The sequence below is a fragment of the Ambystoma mexicanum genome, chromosome 10, assembly GCF_040938575.1.
Source record: "Ambystoma mexicanum isolate Mex_15411 chromosome 10, UKY_AmexF1_1, whole genome shotgun sequence".
Classification (NCBI taxonomy): domain Eukaryota; kingdom Metazoa; phylum Chordata; class Amphibia; order Caudata; family Ambystomatidae; genus Ambystoma; species Ambystoma mexicanum.
In genome coordinates, this window is record NC_090932.1 from 190,601,601 (window position 1) to 190,619,700 (window position 18,100).

The following is an 18,100-nucleotide window of genomic DNA, read 5'->3' on the forward strand; positions in this document are numbered from 1 at the left end:
GGCTGAACGGGACTCTTTGCACACATGGAATTTTGATGGGCCCATCATGGCACCCACAGGAGTGGTGTGACCTGGTTTATGCTGGATACTCGTCCCTGGGCAAACTAGTACACATTTTGTGGGGGTGGGCTTGGAAGTTTGGTGATTTTTGGGATCAACCTGATTGGCAATCTGCTAAAACGTTCGTTTTAAACTCCCTAGTGTGATTGGACGGCAGATTAGGCCAGTCCTTGTGAGTACAGGTGCATAACAGGGGAAACCGTGCTCTTACACTCGGCTCTGTCGGATGTTTGCAAGGTCAGCAGCTTAACTTGCCTGCTGGAGGATTTTTTACTGATTGGGCCCCTGCTGCATTTTTAGTTTGGGATATTAAGTGTGTGAAGGCATCATGAAGTATGACAAGACAACAGACTTCAAGTTGAAACAAAAGATGTTTATTTAACTGAAATGTCGGGATGGTTGAAGGCCTAACTTGCCCTATGCTAATATGGGATTTCCTGACTGGAACACAACTAAGAAAAGTCTGTGTCAAAGAGTTCAACTTAAGTCTGTGTCAAAAACCTATCCTTGCCCTCACAACTATATTACACCAATTTATAGGAATGTCAAACTCAAGAGAAACAGTGTTTAACTCAAAGTTCTGCACTGCTTCCAGCTCAGATTTCTCTCTGCTCCCCGTCCCCAAGCATAAGGAAGTTCCATGAAAGCAAATTCTCAGAGGTCACCTTCAGTTCAAGGCAATATAGTTAAAGACCAATCCTTGGGGTACCCTTCTCCAGGTTTTAAGTAGCACAATCCAGAACAAAAGGGTTCAGGATTCTGTTCCCCAGATAACCAGTATAGTTCAAAAGTGTGCAGTGGTTTTGTTGAGTTTGTTTCGTAATGGCTCTAACCAATTAGGATTCTCTGGTCTAGGTGCAGTTGTTGGACCACAAGGTCCACCCATCACAGGTCACGCAACCAGGATTCCTGGACTCTCATAGGGCTGATTTCTGGGTGTCCTTCGCTTTCAGCATTCAGGGTCCTCCGGTCTAGGCACAGTTGTCTGGCTACACGGTCCACCCATCGGAGGTTACGCAACCAGGGTCCCTGGACTTTTCAGCCCAACATACAAGTTCCTTGGCACTTGCTCCTATGCGCCAAGTCACCCTTGCTTGATTCTGCTGTGCTGGTCTCCTGGCTTTTAGGGTGCAATCTTGTATCCTTTTGGCTTTTCCTAGATTGCCTCGTGGGCCTGCCACCATTTATCGCACACCCTTCACCAAGTAGATGTCTTACCACGCTGCATTTATTCATTGAAATTTAGTGTTCATGCTTTCTTTCGTCTTTACTGTAGTCAATTGTAAAGTTCAATTTAATTCACTGTGCAACCAGGCTTTACTGTGATTTGAGTTCCAATTCAGAGTTCAAAAGTATTCCTTTGTTTCTTAATCAAATTCAATTTTGAAGGCACGCTTGCATTGTCTCAAGGTAAAGGTGTTTTAGAGCTTGCAATTCAATGTGTTTGTTCATTTCAATGCCTTCTAATGCATTTTCATATAGTTTGGTATAAAGAAAATAGTTTGGTATTCAGCATACCTTGGTTTCTTGCAAGATTAAGTTTTCAAGTAGTTCAACATTCAATATGTGGTTGGGCACTTGCCTGCGGTCCTGATAGGAGCTCCTCGGTGCCTGTTTGTCCCTCTGAGACTCACCCGCGGTCTGCTCCTGTTGCCTGCGGGTCATCCTGGAGCTCAACGGAGTTTGCGTGCCCCTCCGACACTCAGCAGGGGCCTGCTCCTGACTGCTTCTGCTGCGTTCTCTGCTCCACTTCTGGGGCAGGGAACACCACCAATGCGAGCCCTACTTGCCTTGCTGCTTTTTGCAAACACGGACAGCGGTTTTTGAGGCCTGGGTCTGCCGGTGTTCTGGTTTGCCGTCCAGTTCCACGAAGAGTGGATTCCCTGCTGGTCTCTCTGCTTCTCCTTCACAGCTCTTTGCTGGTTCTCCTTGCAGGCGCGCTCTCTCCTCGTTGGCTGCTCATTTTATGCACCTGCAGCCCTTTAACAGGCTGCAGGTGTGTCAGGTTAATTACATCTGCCTGGCCATAGTAAGGCAGACATGCCTGACCTTCCCACTGTTGATGCAGCTTCCTCGTCTCAGTACCTAAGTGGTGAAGAGGGGTAATCTTTATTACTCAGTTGCCTCTTCTTCATCTCATTACTGTCGGGTGTTGTGTGTGGAATCGGCTTGTAACAGCCTATAAAGGTTGGGGGAAGGTTAGGTTGCCTGTTACTAGGAAAAGGGGATACCATGTCTTGCCTAGGGGCATCCCACTCCCACTCCCAATCCTCAAGGACCCTCCACCCAGGTGATCGCTTCTCCACCACCAGGGTCGGGGATCTAAATGTTTGCCTTTCCCTGGCCACCTGCATAGAGGATCCAAGGGGAGTAGGAGTGACCATACCATAGGGTTTCTCACAGGTGTCACTTGTGACACCTACAAGTCAAAACTATTGCATTAGAGTAGAGATGAGGAGAAATGGTATATGAGGAGGGACATGCAGCTTGTGGGTGTTTGGTTATTTGCCCACCCATTGACTGGCCATGCTAATCCCTATGGCCATACCCAACCAGTTCCTACCGCTCCCCACCCAAAACAGCTACTCGTGGAAAAACTGGTTCAGCTCGCTTTAATTGATCCTTACCATCAAACATTTCACTAAGTGCCTGCCAGTGTTTTTTCAAAGCAGTCTGCAGAGAGTTAATGACTTGATTGGAGTTGTAAACCCGCTGCTGGTGTAATACAAATGCCAGCCAGGTCTGCCTTCAGCCACTCAATTTACAATCTCTATGCATGTCCTTCGCTGAAGTCCTGTTAAGAACAAGCATTGGCAAAACCAGCCGTTTTGGCTTGTCTGCAAGTATTAGGCATTTGCCAGGCACTTCGGTTAGATGCCCAGGTACTCGCACCATTTTGCACCTGCTACCATCAATAGCCAGTTAATACTGCTATTGCAGTGCCTGGCAAGTGCCTACACAAGATCCCAAATTGTAGGCATTGCCAATGCTCGTCAGGACCAGGTTTGCCCATGCTTGCTGGGCTCTGGTTCCAAGGTCCAGGTTTTCAGTTTCTGAACGTCCTGCTTTGTTCTTCCACCGGACCTCCTTGTCTGCTTGGGGCAGGCCTTCCATCCTGGGATTGTTGTCCAGGCTATTTTTCTCTCCTTGGTACTTGAAGCTGGTGTGCTTGGGTATTGGGCCTGCATCTGTGTGTTGAGGCTGCTTCCATCCATGTCCTGCTCCAGCGCCATTTCTGCTCAAGTCCCAGCGTGACCAGATCCTTCATCTTGCCCTGTAAAAGGTGATTTATACTCACTGGGTTGATTAGTCTTTCGTGAACCGACGTGCCTGGAACGAACACTTTGATAATCTACCTCTGGGCATTGGGTAGATGAGCGATTCACGATGCACACCCTCTGGTGTCCCTGTAGTCTGTGGACATCTGCAAAACCACTGGTCAGCCGACCAACATTGTCTCATTTCCAATGGGGAACATTTCTACAACTATAGGACGACAAATGACATTCTAGTGCCCTTACCTGAACTCCATATTTGTCTGGGGGCCCTCTCAGGTCCATGGAGTGCTTCTCAGAGCTTTGGAGTTTTAGTAAATACCCCCTCCCGGTTAGTCATTTTGCTAGGCTGGTATTATTTTCTTTGTGTTATTTTATGTTATGTTGACTATACCGTGCACCGCTACCACCTAGGGGCAGTCTCAAGGCGCTCATGTGGCGCTGCAAGAAAGAGGATGGGCTTTGCTAGTGAGGGTAGAAGGATGGGTCCAGAACCAGTAGAAACTGGCATCTTTGTTGGGTTGCAGATGGGTTGATTGTGTGCACTGGCTTGTTCTATCCGTAACGGTGATGCCCAATACCTGGGTTGGTTTATGTGAATGGCTGTCCTGTTGGGGGTGTGTTTTTTTTTTTTTTTGGGGGGCGGCGGGTTTTGTGTTTTATGTGTACATTGGCTGGTATTTAACGTTGTGGCTTTCATTTCACAGGAACCGTTTTACGTGGCTGGGGCCCATTTATTACCCACTCCTTGATTCACGAAATGGAAGTAATCTCGGTTTGCTTCAAAGACCTGAGGGGTTGGGTCACATGGCCATTCCTTGACACTGTAGGGAAGGAAGGGCCGTATTTGGTCATTGGGTACCTGTGTATACCAGGTCTAAGGTGTGTAGCCAGCATGAACCCTGCTCTTACTAGTATATTCAGAATGCTGGTCTGGGATAGTGTGCACTGCCTTTCTTTGTGTGTGTGAGCACTTCTTGAGTGCCTGGGTGCACTAGGATGGATGATCAGCCATTGGCTGACCAGCTCTCTCTTTGAATAATGCATCGTGTACCACTGGGTGCTATGTTCACTCACTGCCTCCCTAGAGAGATAAAGGTAGACCTCCATAGCCAGTCCCCTTGCCCGCTGCTGGAATCCAGTACCTGCGCTGCTTCAAAATCCTCCCCCAACCACCCCACGTAATGAACCCTTAACCACCGACTCCTTTTGACTCGTGGCTCAATATCTCATTAATCCTGCTCACTCCCACTTGCCAATCCTCCGCTCGCTGTGGCCCTTATCCCAGATGGTTTACACCAGAACGGAAGACTGCAAAACTGTATAAATCCCTCGAACGGAAATGGCGGAAAGATAAAACCAACCTGACTAGATCCACTGTAGCCCGGCACCATCGCCTTCTACAAAGCCGTAATCCAAAAAGCAAAAAAGTCCACTACAACTCTCAAATTCTCAACTGTGAAAACTCTAGCAAGGAACTCCACAAAATCATTTCTGAATTCACCAAACCAACCTGTACCACCACCCAATCGACCCCATCTCAATCACTCTGCGACTTACTCTCTCTCCACTTCTACACCACTGCTCTCGACAGAACAAATTCTCTCAACAAACTGGCCCTCATGTCCCCGCCACGTAATCCACCCGCCCTACCAGTCACCCCCGCCTGCCACAGCAACTGCAACCCAACCCACTTTCGACTCGTTCACACCAATATCAAGAGACCAATTTCTCAAACTTCTCTCTGCCCGGAAACCATCTGGCTCCTTCCTAGCCCCCTTCCCCGCCTCAATCCTCAAAGAAATATTCTCATCCACCTGCGCAGGAGAGTACGCAAGAACCATCATAAATGACTCCCTCTCCTCGGGAATCTTCCCCGACGCCTTCAAAACTGCTCATGTCAAACCTCTCCTAATAAAAAATTTAAAAAAACCTTCCCTCGATGCTCTCGACCCCAAAAACTACTGCCCCATCTCAAAAAAAAGTTTCCTTGCTAAACTCATCGATCGAACTGCCTACTCCCAACTAAATGCCTTTGTCGTATACAACCATCTCCTAGACCTTGCACAATCAGGCTTCAGACCTCGACATGGAACCAAAACCACTGTGACCTCAATCTGGAACGACCTTAAGATCACTGCAGACTCTGCAAGATGCGCTTCACTAATCCTTCTAGACCTCTTTGCCGCCTTTGACACAGTCAACCACTCAATCCTCCTCGACCGCATCCACTCCCTAGGAATCCATGGAAACGCTCTTAAGTGGATAGCATCCTTCCTCAACAATAGGAAACAAATGACCCCCAACCCCCTTCCACCTTTGCTTCCGCCGCCCGGCCCCTCTATACCTACAGGACAAACTAAAACCCTATGACCCAGCGCACACTCTAAGATCAAGCTCTGCCCTCCTTTTAATGATACCAAACACCAACTCAGTCAGGATAGGAGGACCATCATTCTCAGCCTTGGCTCCCACTCTATGGAACTCTCTTCCACCCCCACATTCGACACACCGGAGACCACCTGTCTTTCCGCAAATTACTGAAAACGTGGCTCTTCCCTTAAAGAAGCGATGCTTAGAGCAAATGGAATGAATAGCCACAGCAAACACAAATCTAAGTTTATCTGAGCAAAGGAAATAAAAGCAAAGGGAGTCGTTGGAACGGACAGAATGACTAACACAGATAAACTGAGTGAAGTGGATGGAATGGATAGCGTGGATGGAACGAATAGCGTGGATGGTTTCTCCATGAAGTGGATGGAACGGATGGAGTGGTTGGAACGGACAGATTGGAGTGATGTAACAGACGGAATGGATGCCACGGAAGGTACGGAGGGTGTGGGTGCGACGGATGACCCGGATGCCACGGGTGTTGCGGATGCCGTGGACAGGGCAGACGCTGCGGATGGCGCAGACGCTGCGGTCGATGCAGATGGTACGGATGCTGCTGCAGATGGTACGGATCTGTATCTCCTATATATGCTAAATACCTGTATCGCCATGTTATCTGTATCACATGTTTACCCCCTATCCACCCTGTCGCTTTATATACGTATGCCGATATGTACTCCTCCCCCGCCCCCCTGTCCTGCTCTCGTGCCTGGTCACAGGCGATTTACTGATAACCACCATATCACACTACTACGCTCACTCTCTCCTATGCACCATCATTCAACTAGAACACAGCTATACTACGATAAGTTCGGCCTAGCTGTTCTCATACTAACATGACCCCATGAACACCTCATCATCCTCATAAAACACAGCTAGCTGAGCACATACCTGCTAGCTTGGGCATCTCCTCAGGCCTAACGCAGCCAGAACTCAGTCTGTGTGCCCACCCTCCAGACTGAACACATCCAACTGATCTCCTCAGCACCACACCTACCACTAAAAAGCAGCTATGATGCAACAACCACACCAGCTGCGCACATACCCGGTGCGCGCACGCACCATACGACTCTCTCTCTCTACTGACTTGAACTTCAGTTCCCAAGGGCGTTCAACCTACCAGCGCTTTGAGGTCATACCAATGATATATAAGGCACTATATAAATGCCAAGTAACATAACAACGTATATATCAAACTCCTCCTATGGCCACTTGGGCTCTCAAGGATATTCACCTCTCTGATGGGTCAAACTACAAAGACCAAATGGGCTTTTCTCCAACTATCGGACCCAAGAAAAGGGGTTCGACCTGCTCTTTGATAACAAGTGGTTGCTGCGTGCATAGATGTGTTTTAAGCAAGTATAAAGCATGTGTGGTACAGCGAAGTCGCTAGTCAACATCTTGATCAAATCACCCACTGAGCTTTCACAAAGCCAAGGCGGCCGCAGTGTCGCCATATACAGATCGATGGAGGAGATGGGGCAGTTATGGGGTGTGGGGGGTTGAGGTGGTGGGTTATGATGGCGGTATTGAATGGGCTATGACTACCATTGATATTAATGGATTTACCGGATTTACCTATTGCTACATAGAGTGCAATGTGTCTTCCACTGCTCAAAGGAGATTTTTATTTTTTTGAAAACCTCCTAGTGGCTTCTTTGATTCTACAACAGACTTGAGCTGGAAAAGCCAAATGTAAGACCCGCTGGCCTACCTTCCTTCATCCCTGTAGATGAGAAACAACTTCTCTTTAATGGGAACAGTCACTAGAACCAATCTAATCAGTAGTAGTTTGGGGATTCTGTGAGATATATGCTTGGATCACATGCTATGCATAGGCTGACATCTAGTGGTAGCTGCAGAGTATTACATGTTTTGTTTTTGAAAAAGCGACGTCGACGGGGTGTGCCAGTAATACTATCCCTAGTGTGACGTCCACTGTACCCATGGCCCTTCATGCATCAAGGTCCCTCAGATTGTTTTTTTCATAGTCGACGCATGTTGCAGAGTTCCTTAGTCTGGCTAAAGCCATTACTTATACAAAGTTTAAAGTTAGACTTTCTTTCTGTCCTTTTGACGACCGTACACCGCAAGATCTCCTGCTTTCTTCAATCCGCAGAAACTGCTGAACCCCACAGTCTCCCAGAAAAGTGTGGTCCACAGTTGAATTAAGAAACAACTGTAATCCCTACTTCTCCAGCGGAAGTAGATAAAATAAGAAAGAACACAGATTCTGGTTTTCGACAGTTCACCAATCTGCAGGAGGTGGAAAGATAGAGAAAACAGGTAAGCTATATTATTCAAATGAATTTCCATTCTACCCACATGTTTTCGCCCTTGACAAGTAATGTACCTGTGTATCCTCTGATTGAGGCTGAGGACTAAGAATTGTTTTCTTTACTTCAGTTTTCTTTTTTAACTTCAGAGTTTATATTCTTTAGTCTCATCTGCACACTTTTCCTGAAATCAATCCTTTGGATTGCTTTCAGGAAAAGAACTCGAGATCTAGAAAAAATTCTCTCTGACCATTACAACTTTTAACTGAGATTAGGTAGATTGCACTTTCTGGATAACTTACAATATTACTGTTGAATGTATTCCTCCAGTCCGGAGTCTTTTATCTCACCTTAAAAGGATGTCCAGAGGTTTTATGAGTAAGAGTTTTAACTAATCCGAATTCAGACTACTGATCTTCCTTGTATTGCTGAGATTGAAAACTAGTGATACTCTTTATTCTGCCCTATAGCACATGCACGCTGACGCCTTATCACACAAAAAGACGGATCTGAGAAAATCTATCCTGTGATCTCCCACGCATGTGCGCTAAACTGCCAAGAAACGAAAAACAAAGACGCAAGTTCGCTGGGGCAAATGCTAACCCGCAGTCTTCACGCATGTTCACAATAATTAAAATAAGCAAAAACAGAGGGAGACGCGAATGAACGCAGCTTTCCCTTATTCACACATGCGTAAGAGGATTACTGTCCCTACGCTGTGACTGACTTGAAGCGTATCAGGGAATGTTCTCCTTCGCTCATGTGCTCTGCCTCAATGCACGCAGATTAACTCCTTCTCTGTGATTCTGAACCAACGGAGTAGAAATTGCTCTCAGATCCGATCCACTAGTCGGACTTAGAAACAGTCCTGAGACGTTTTTCTAAAGCGGATTTCTCACAAAGATCGCGCTAGCACAACTTTTTTCTGAAGAGACACACTTTACTTAAAACTAGCAAAACCTTTTCAATCTTCACTGTTACTGTAGACAAATGAGTCTCATGAGCTGAATTAGAATCTTGCTTAATTCACAACTGAATCGCTGCACCCTCACCAGTTGTAACCGGATGTCTTGTCCCTTGCAGGAGTTTCACTCAAATCTTCCCCTTTTGAGACTAAGGACTGCAGTCAGAAAACAAGGCGAACTCCATTAGCAGGACCTTCCAAATCAAAATTGGACAATGAAAGCCAGTTTAGAATCAGTGACCAGATTCCTCTCCTCCATGATGGATTGGTAAGCTCCCACTCTGTAACATGAGTAGTTAAGGACAAACATGTCTTGTGCCTGCCATTCCCCAAAACATAAAATAAACACTAAATTCATCCCAGGATAATTCATAACCCCAAAAACAAAGAATTGCAAACCAACCCTAACCCTTTCGAGGCCAAGACCATTTGTCAACGACAACAACCTGTCTCAATGAACTTTGTGCGCGGCCTACCTAGGCCCCAACGGACCTCGGCCCTTAACAGGAAGGAGAGTGGGGGGAGATCATAATGCATCTCATTTAGAGAATGCCTATTCCCCTTAACTCCTTTTATTCTGCCAGGCTGCCATCTTTCCATACTATGGAAAACGCACCATTCTGTCCTTCCTGTAACAGGAAGTTTCCCTATAAGGATTCACACAGAGTGTGTAACCTTTACCTCCCTAGGGATAATACTTAAAAACAGTGCAAGTCCTGCAGACTGTTTCGGGCCAAAAACTGACCGGAAAACTAAACACTGGGCCCACCACGCCATGCAGGCCATGGCTGCCATGGATGTTGAGGAAGCCTCCAGCGATGGCAGCATCAGCGTCCTAAGTGACGCTGAGGGTGATCGAGACCCGATGGTTTCCCACGTGCAGGTCCCTGACTCCAAAAGGCAGGCCGGCGGTTCTGCTACGGAGACAGCACCTGGTGGCTCAGGCACTTTCACTGCACGCCACACTAAGCACACACCCCAGGGCCGACAGTCGACTCCGCCAATCGACTGATCAGCCACACGAGGTGTCGAATGGAAGGTCCAAAAAATGTCTTTTCTCTGGGCCATCGCGTTCGCCACATGATAGTCCACCAAAACAGACACCAAAGTCCAATTACGATACTGCGAGCTAATCACGAAAGTCCTCTGGGTCTGTCGAAGGGCGCATCAACAGCCCCTGCTAAAAATTCAAACATGAGGGAACTCATTAAAAAAACACATCTCTGACACCCTCCTCAAAGCAAAGACGTCAGAAAACTCCATCCTCGACGCCTCTACCCTTTAAATCACAGATTGCAAAGGATAAGGAATACTCTGCCCCTAGGGACATCCTTTCTGGGGCAATGCATCACAAACGGCACCCTACTCGAGAGCCTTTGCCTGCACCTGCTCCCACAGTACCAAGCTCCTCCCAATGGACCCCGGAACAGTTTGGTAGGGTTATGAGGAGAATGTCTAGTTTTGTTGATTTTCTGGATCAACACCCAGATGAATTTACCAGCCTCCAGGGGCACCTTCAGGGCGAACCAGTTAACAAGCAGCCCAATGCCAAAAAAGCCCTCCTGAACCTAACACAACCTAGTAAATCTACCTACCAAGATGTCTGACCTATTCTATTATGACACTTTCCAAAACACTGGCTCCTTACCAGATCAAGGAGGGTATGGGGGGCTGGAGGAGGTGGGGGGGGGGGATACAGATCAATACTATGACAATGTGTACATCATCCAATCCCCAGACCATACTGACAAACCAGTGGCTAAGTCCCCTGTGGACACCAGCTGCAGTATAATGATCTTTTAAAAGCTGCAGAACATTTTACAATCGATACCCAGGAGACACAAGTCGATAAAGACTTCGAAGAAGACATCCTCAGGGATAAATGATCTGCAGCACAGTTCATCTCACTGCTTCAATCTGTCCAAAGGCGCATTCAGCCTTCTCTACTTACCCCCAATCTGACGAGGCAGTCCACTCTCGCATTGAGAAGATGTTTAGACCTGCCCCGTCAGACACATTGTACATCAAGGGGTAGCTAAAGCCTGACTCTTATGGGGACCACCACAAGGAAAAGAGTGGGCACACCTTTTAGCCTCTGCCAAAGTGCCCGCCGCTGACAAAGGAAGCAAAAAGGTTTGCACCCTAGGCAGGAAGGTAGCTTCCTTGACTGCTTACCAAGTGTGGATAGCTAACAGCACTACGCAATTGGCAAGCTATGATTGCCACAAGTGTGACCACAGCACAACAGATGGACTGGTCCCAGAGCCCCCAAAGACACAGCTTTTACAAGTAGTAGTGGAAGGTAAACCGGTAGCAAGCTGCATCCTAAAAACAATCTGGATGCAGCAGATAATGCAGGCCGGATAATAGCTGAGGCATGCATGCCTAACCCAATCGGATTTCAAGCTGGAAACCCAATCCACCCTTTTAAATATGCCAATTGAGCCTAATGCCTTATTTGGTAAAGCGGTCGAGGACGCACTGAAAAGTGCTAAGGAGGGGTATGACATGCTCAAATCCCTGGGACAACTCAAACCCTTTGTGCAGAGAGGTGGGTTTAATACGTGCTGTTTTAGAGGGCAAAACTCCCAGCGGTCCTCCAAATTACAACCAAGACGGGCAAAATTCATCTTGGGGTTCCTCGCAGGGATAGTCCTTCCGACAAAATGTTCAACGGGTGCACAGAAGGTCCAGAAGTAGAGGCCGATCCTGCTCCTCCAGAGGATGCTCCACCCCACCAAAGCAATGACCACCCACTACAGCTCCCCTCCCATTCCTCTCCCGTAGGACGCATTTCTCAGTTTACCCACGCATGGGAGGGGGGGGGGGGGGGGGATCACGTCAGACAAGTGGGTACTTTCCACCGTGGCAGGAGTTTATTGCATAGGACTCATACAAACACCTCCCAACCACCCGCCAAGACAAACAATGCCGGAGTAACAGTGCATTCTGTTGGAAGAGATCAAAGCACTACTGCTAAAGGACGCCATAGAACTCCTCCCGGTAAACAAGGGTATCTATTCAATGTACTTGCCAAAGAAAGACCTAACAATGCACCCTGTACTAGACCTGCACCCTGTGAACACTTATGTCAAGCCTCCGCAATTTTGCATGACTACGTTACAAGAAGTAATCCCACTGCTTAAACGGGGGGACTACATGGCAACCTTGGACATGAAAGATACTTACTTTCATATTTCAATCTTCACAGTGCACAGAAAATTCCTGCGCCTCAAAATATTACCACTATCAATTCAAGATGCTACCCTTTGGCATAGCTTCCGCTCGAAGGGTATTCACCAAGGTACTAGCGATGGTGGCGGCGCACCTCTGCAGAGAATCAATCCCAGTGCTCCCTTATGTGGACAACTGGCTGATATTAGGGGAATTACCTCAAATTTGCAAGCAAAATACCCAAAGAACAATCAATCTTCTGTTACAACTGGGATTCTCAATCGACAAGAAAAAGTCTCGTTCCAAGCAAAACCAAACAGTTCTTAGGAGCTATCATAAAAACAGGAGAGGCTTGTCTTCCCATGCAACGAAAGAGTACTAAACATACTGCTGCAAATAACTCAGTATCTAGCCGGTCGCCAAATAACGGTATGCAAAGCAATGCCCTTGCTCGGGAGGATGGCTTCATGCATTTACCTGGTTCCGCACACACAGTTGCGCATGTGCCCAATGCAAGAGTGTTTAGCGAAACAGTGGTCTCAAGCAAGCGGTCAATGGAACTATATAGTGGTTGTTTCGCTCACCCTAGTTCAAGCGCTGCGCTGGTGGACAAAAGAAAATCTGTTAAAGGGAAAACCATTTCACAACCCTAGTGCAAGCGATTGTTACAACAGACTCCTAACTCTCCGGATGGGGAGCCCATTACCTTCACCACACAGCGCATGGCCGGTGGACACAAATCCCAGCCCAGAATCACATACACTTTTTAGAGCTGCTAGCAGTGCTCAAAGCCATACAAACCTTTCACGTGCATCTAACCGGTCAAACCGTACAAGACCTCACAGACAGCAGCACTGCCATGTTTTACATAAACAAGCAGGGAGACATACACTTGCCAAGTCTTTCCAGGCTAGCCCAAAACATTTGGAAGTGGGCACTCCAGCGGAACATGTTCCGAGTGTCTCATCACATACTAGGGGAACTCCATTCTCTAGCAGACTCGCTAAGCAGAGATCCCCCTACCTGAAGAGCACAAGTGGCAGCTCAGCAGAAACATTTTGGACAATATATTTTCCCTGTGGGGCTATCCTCCTTTGGACTAATTTGCCACAAGCCTAGACACATAATGCTCAGATTGCGCATCCAGGTTTCCCCAACCCAGATCCAAGGGGGAACCCCCTGTGGATGAGCTGGTCAAGGAAATTTGCTTGCGCTTGTCCCCCAGCACCGCTCCTGAGCAGGATGGTGCACAAGATGCACTGGGAACAAGTAACTCTAATCCTGGTTGCTCCTATGTGGGCGAGACAACCTTGGTTTACGCATCTGCGCAAACTGCCCATGTACGAGCCAATCAAGCTCCCGTGCCCCTTCAACATGCTCATCCAACACGGGGGGACAACGTTACACCCACATCCTCAATCTGTGAACTTGGCAGCTTGGCTCCTGAAGTCATAGAGTTTGGTCATTTAAGACTACCTCAAAGGTGTATGGAAATCCTCAGAGGCACGTAAACCAAGCACCAGACACTGTTAGTTTAACAAATGGAAAAGATTTGTAACATAGTGCCAGTCAAAAAATCTAAACCCAATCGAATGTACCCCATCACACATTCTTCATTACATTCTCCACTTTCTAAACTCTGGCCTAGTGTTGAACTCCATCAAAGTTCACCTAGCGACTCTATCCGCATACACCACTTCTCAAAACAGGGTGTCCTGGTGGAAAGTCCCTGTTAAGGCATTCATGGAGGGAGTAAAAAGGCTTTACCCCCAACCCCCATTTCAAACCCGCGTCCAGGGTGGGATCTTAATGTGAAACTCAAAAAGCTCATAGGTCCTCCCTTTGAGCCTATGCAAAATCCATACTTAAACCACTAACATAGAAAACGGCTTTTCTGGTGGCAATCACCTCCATTAGAAGAGTCAGTGAACTACAAACTTTGTCAGTGCAAGACCCTTTCTTTGTTGTCCACAAAGACATGTTGGTACTAAAACACACCCTAGGTTTTCACCTAGTTCATATCCAAGTTCCATGTTAACCAGTCCACTGAACGACCTGCTTTCTTTCAAAACCCTTCAAACTCAGCTGAGGGAAACCTACATACACTAGATTTAAGTAGAGTGGTTATTTACTATGTAAACAGACAAACCACTAAGAAAAACAGACGAACTGTTTGTCTCCATAGGACTAGGCAGGGAAAGGTGATCACGTTTCAAAAAACGCCATCTCCAGATGGATAGTGAAATACATGCAGCTCTGCTACTCCCTGTCAAACAAAACTGCCTTTCACACCAAGAGCTCAATCTACCAGGAGTACAGGCTTTACTTTGGTCTTTATTGCAAACGTCCCGCTGGACGCCATTTGCAAAGCAGCTACTTGGAGTTCCATACATACATACATTTACCCAGCATTACTGCATTGACGCACATTCTAAAGCAGATTCACAGGTGTGGGACAAGCAGTGCTAAAACATCTATTTGCCGCTGTACCTTCTCACAACCCACCACCTTCTCCAGACTCTGCTCGCTAATCTCTGCATAGCATGTGATCTAAGTAGATCCCCAAGCTTCAGAAGGGATACATTACTCACCGTAATCGTATTTCTGATTCTTGTATCTGCTTAGATTCGCATGCGCCCACCATTCCTCCCCTGTGGAGTAGAAGGTTTATCTGCTTTATTACATCTGTACTTATGCTACACTTCATGCTACCTCCATGTAAGAAACAAAACAATCTGAGGGACCTTGACGCGTGAAGGACCATGGGTACAGTGGATGTCCCTCTCGGATAGTATTACTGGCACGCCCTGTCTACGTCCCTTTTTGAGTTTTGAAAACAAAAAATGTAATACTCTGCGACTACCACTAGATGTCGGCCTATGCATAGCATGTGAATCCAAGCAGATAAAAGCATCAGAAATACGATTAGTGATATATATATTGCATAGGCTGACATCTAGTGGAAGTTGCGAAGTATTGCACATTACGTTTTTCGAAGTTCGAAAAGGGACGTCGACAAAGCATGACTGTAATACTATCCCTAGTGTGACGTACCCTGTACCCATCATCCCTCAACCGTTGAGGTCACTCAGATAATTTTTTTTCTGCCATTGTGGATAGTTGCATCTTCGCGGAGTCCCTAGCATACTGCTACTTTGAGTGAATTTCACCCAAATCTCTTTTCGGTTACCGATCGACCTACATCTTCAACAGTTGACCTTCGGAGCATCTCAACGCCGGATTGCGGATATCTGTTCAACGGGCTTCAGCCTACACCTGGCTTCGGCCTTCTCAGTAAGGAGAGCGGGGGGCGGGGGGACTGATGCTTTCTTCTTTTAGATAATGCCTATCCCCTTTTCATGCCCCTACTGCATTTGACATACTGCCTCTTTGTCATATCCACCTTCCACTATGGAGCGCATTCCATTTAAGTTTTGCCTGAAGTGCAATAGCACATTTCTGTGGAAAGACTCACACAGGGTGTATAACTACTGCCTTAGACGTGACCACTCAGAATCCCGCTGCATGTTTAGCAAACTCTTTTGAGCCAAAACCCTAAAGGAGCGTCAGACTAAACGGTGGCCGGCATACGCCATTTCGGCGGAGTCGTAGACTGCTGCAGCGATATTTGTGTCGGACCACCAGAGACTCTGATTCGGAGCTAGAGGACATGATCGAGGAACAAACTTGTTCCTGCACGCCTGTCCCCAGCCTCGAAAGGCAGTCACAGCACGCTGCTATGAGGACGGGCTCTGGTGACAACGGCGTACACACACCATCTTCACACAAGCACATACACCTCCCACCAGCCGTTCCTCGACGGAGGGCCGCACGCCGACTGTAGGTGCCTCAAGGCCCGCCGATCAAACGCTGACCAATCCTGCTGTGGTTCCACCACTGTGATTACCACATTTTGAGCGTGCTCCCACTACAGAAAAGGACATGCATAAAAATTACTCGACGGCTGAGGCGGGGATGCCAAAACAACCGTAGAAAAAGCACAAATGTCACTCGCACAGGAAAAACACCCTAGGGAATTGAATTGATATTTTATTTCTATCGCGCTCGTACACATGTGTTTCAGAGCGTGACGGAGGATCACACTCCTGGTAAACCAGCCCATGAGACCTCCTGAGGACTATCAGGAGGAATCGCCTATTTTGTCCTCTGCCCTCAACAGGAAACGCCCCAGGGATAGCTCCAAAGACACACCCAGGGCTGAGTGCCCTACAGAGGCACCTCCAGTAGCCCCCAAGGTTACCACAAAGGCGGCAAGAACCATTCTATCGGAAACTCCTGTGACACAAATACAGTTTGAGGAAACCATGGGGAAGATTTCTTTCTTCAGAGACTTTGAGTAGGTTACCCACTCCACAAAAACCTGTGGAGCAGCCTTCAGGGCCAATGCCACCCACTCGAACCAACTCCAACCACACCCTCTGAAGCCCTTATGGCCTGGGAACCCTTGCAGGAATCTCAGGCGGGGGGATCTACAATCTGACCAAGCAAACCAGGATATGTGGGTGGTTGACCAGGATGACCCCGTCCAGGACAGCGACGCCACCTACCTGCAAGACCAAGATGACAGAGACCTCAGATTATCAGAACTTATCGACCTTTAAGCAGTGGAGAACGGTCCTACTTCTCCCATTTCAGACCAATTACTTTACAATGAGTTGCTAAAGAAGGGAGCACAACACTTTGGTATAGAAACGGAGGAATCTAGCCCTCCAGGTACCGACTTTGTTGAAGATATACTCAACGAGGAAACCTGTTAGCCAGGCTATACCTCTTCTGGAATCCATCAGGAAGAGGGTCTCTCCATCCCAGTCCCCCCCTCTTTTACCAGAGCGGTCAACCCACACGTAGAGAAAACATTCAAACCATCTCCATCAGAGGTCACATCAAGCTGGATTCTCTGGTGGTTACCTCCACCAGAAAAAGAGCTGGGAGTGCCACTTTCCACCTCTGAGGCACCTCACAAAAAAAGTGCAAAAGACTGCACGCTTGGTAAGTGGATCACCACTTCAGCTGTGTACCTAACATGTATTGCAAACAATACCACCTTGCTTGCGCTGTGGGATGACGTCATGAAGCATCTCGACTCCATACCAGAACAGGCTTGCTCACACCTCTTCAAGGTTGCCACGAGGGTGAACAAGTGTCTCAGAACAACTTGAAAAATGTTCTCGTTTCTGCTGACACTTCAGGAAGGGTCATTGCAGAGGGAGCCCCCTAAAAAAAAAAGACTCTTGGTGGCTATGGGACTCTGGTTTTAAGCCAGACACAAGCGGCCCTTATCAATACGACCATTGAGGAGGGTCTTCTATTCAGTAAAGCAGTTGACGACCAGCTGGAAACGGCCAAAACGTAGCATTAGATCATCAAAAACCTTGGGAAGATATCGAACAAAGCCTTCTTAGAAAAGGGGTTATTCAATATGCACCAACTTCCGGGCGCAAGGACTCAGCAGGTCAGGCCAAGCCGGCACAAGCTAGTCTAGTGCCTTCTTCTACAGTCCCCAGGGCCAGTCATCCTATAAGTACCAACAGCGTAAGTTTCGCTTTGGGAAATGACGAGGCAGAGCTGCGGCCTCTATGGACACAGCAGCCCCTGCCCCCAAATGACATGCCGATCCACGTTCCCTCCCATGCGCCCCCACTCGAAGGTTGCATAGCACTCTTTGCCCAGCAATGGCAGGGAATAACGTCGGACCTCTGGGTTCTGGACACAGTGGCCAAGGAATACTCCGTGGAGTTCCTGGAAACACTTCGCCACCATCCACCTCGAATAGGAAGACTGTCCTTCGAACACCTCACCATCCTGCAGGAGGAAATAGAAATTTTACTCGAAAATGTAACAATCGAGCTGGTACCTTACCTGGTACAAAATAAAGGTATTTATTCAATGTACTACCTTGTTCCAAAGAAAGATCTAATAATGCTGCCAGTGCTGGACCT

General features: G+C 47.5%; 1 protein-coding gene across 3 annotated transcripts in view; it reads left to right on the plus strand.

Annotated features, from left to right (window-relative positions):
• Nucleotides 1–18,100, plus strand: part of BIN3 (bridging integrator 3) — a 381,110-nt gene that overhangs the window by 134,942 nt on the left and 228,068 nt on the right. Inside the window, exon 1 of one of the 3 annotated variants that reach the window (XM_069617697.1) lies at nt 7,872–8,012. The exons of the other annotated variants lie outside the window; for them this stretch is intronic. The gene's annotated coding sequence lies outside the window, so the exon portion shown is untranslated. Of the gene's footprint in view, nt 1–7,871; nt 8,013–18,100 lie in introns of those variants that run through there. 3 annotated transcript variants of the gene reach the window in all.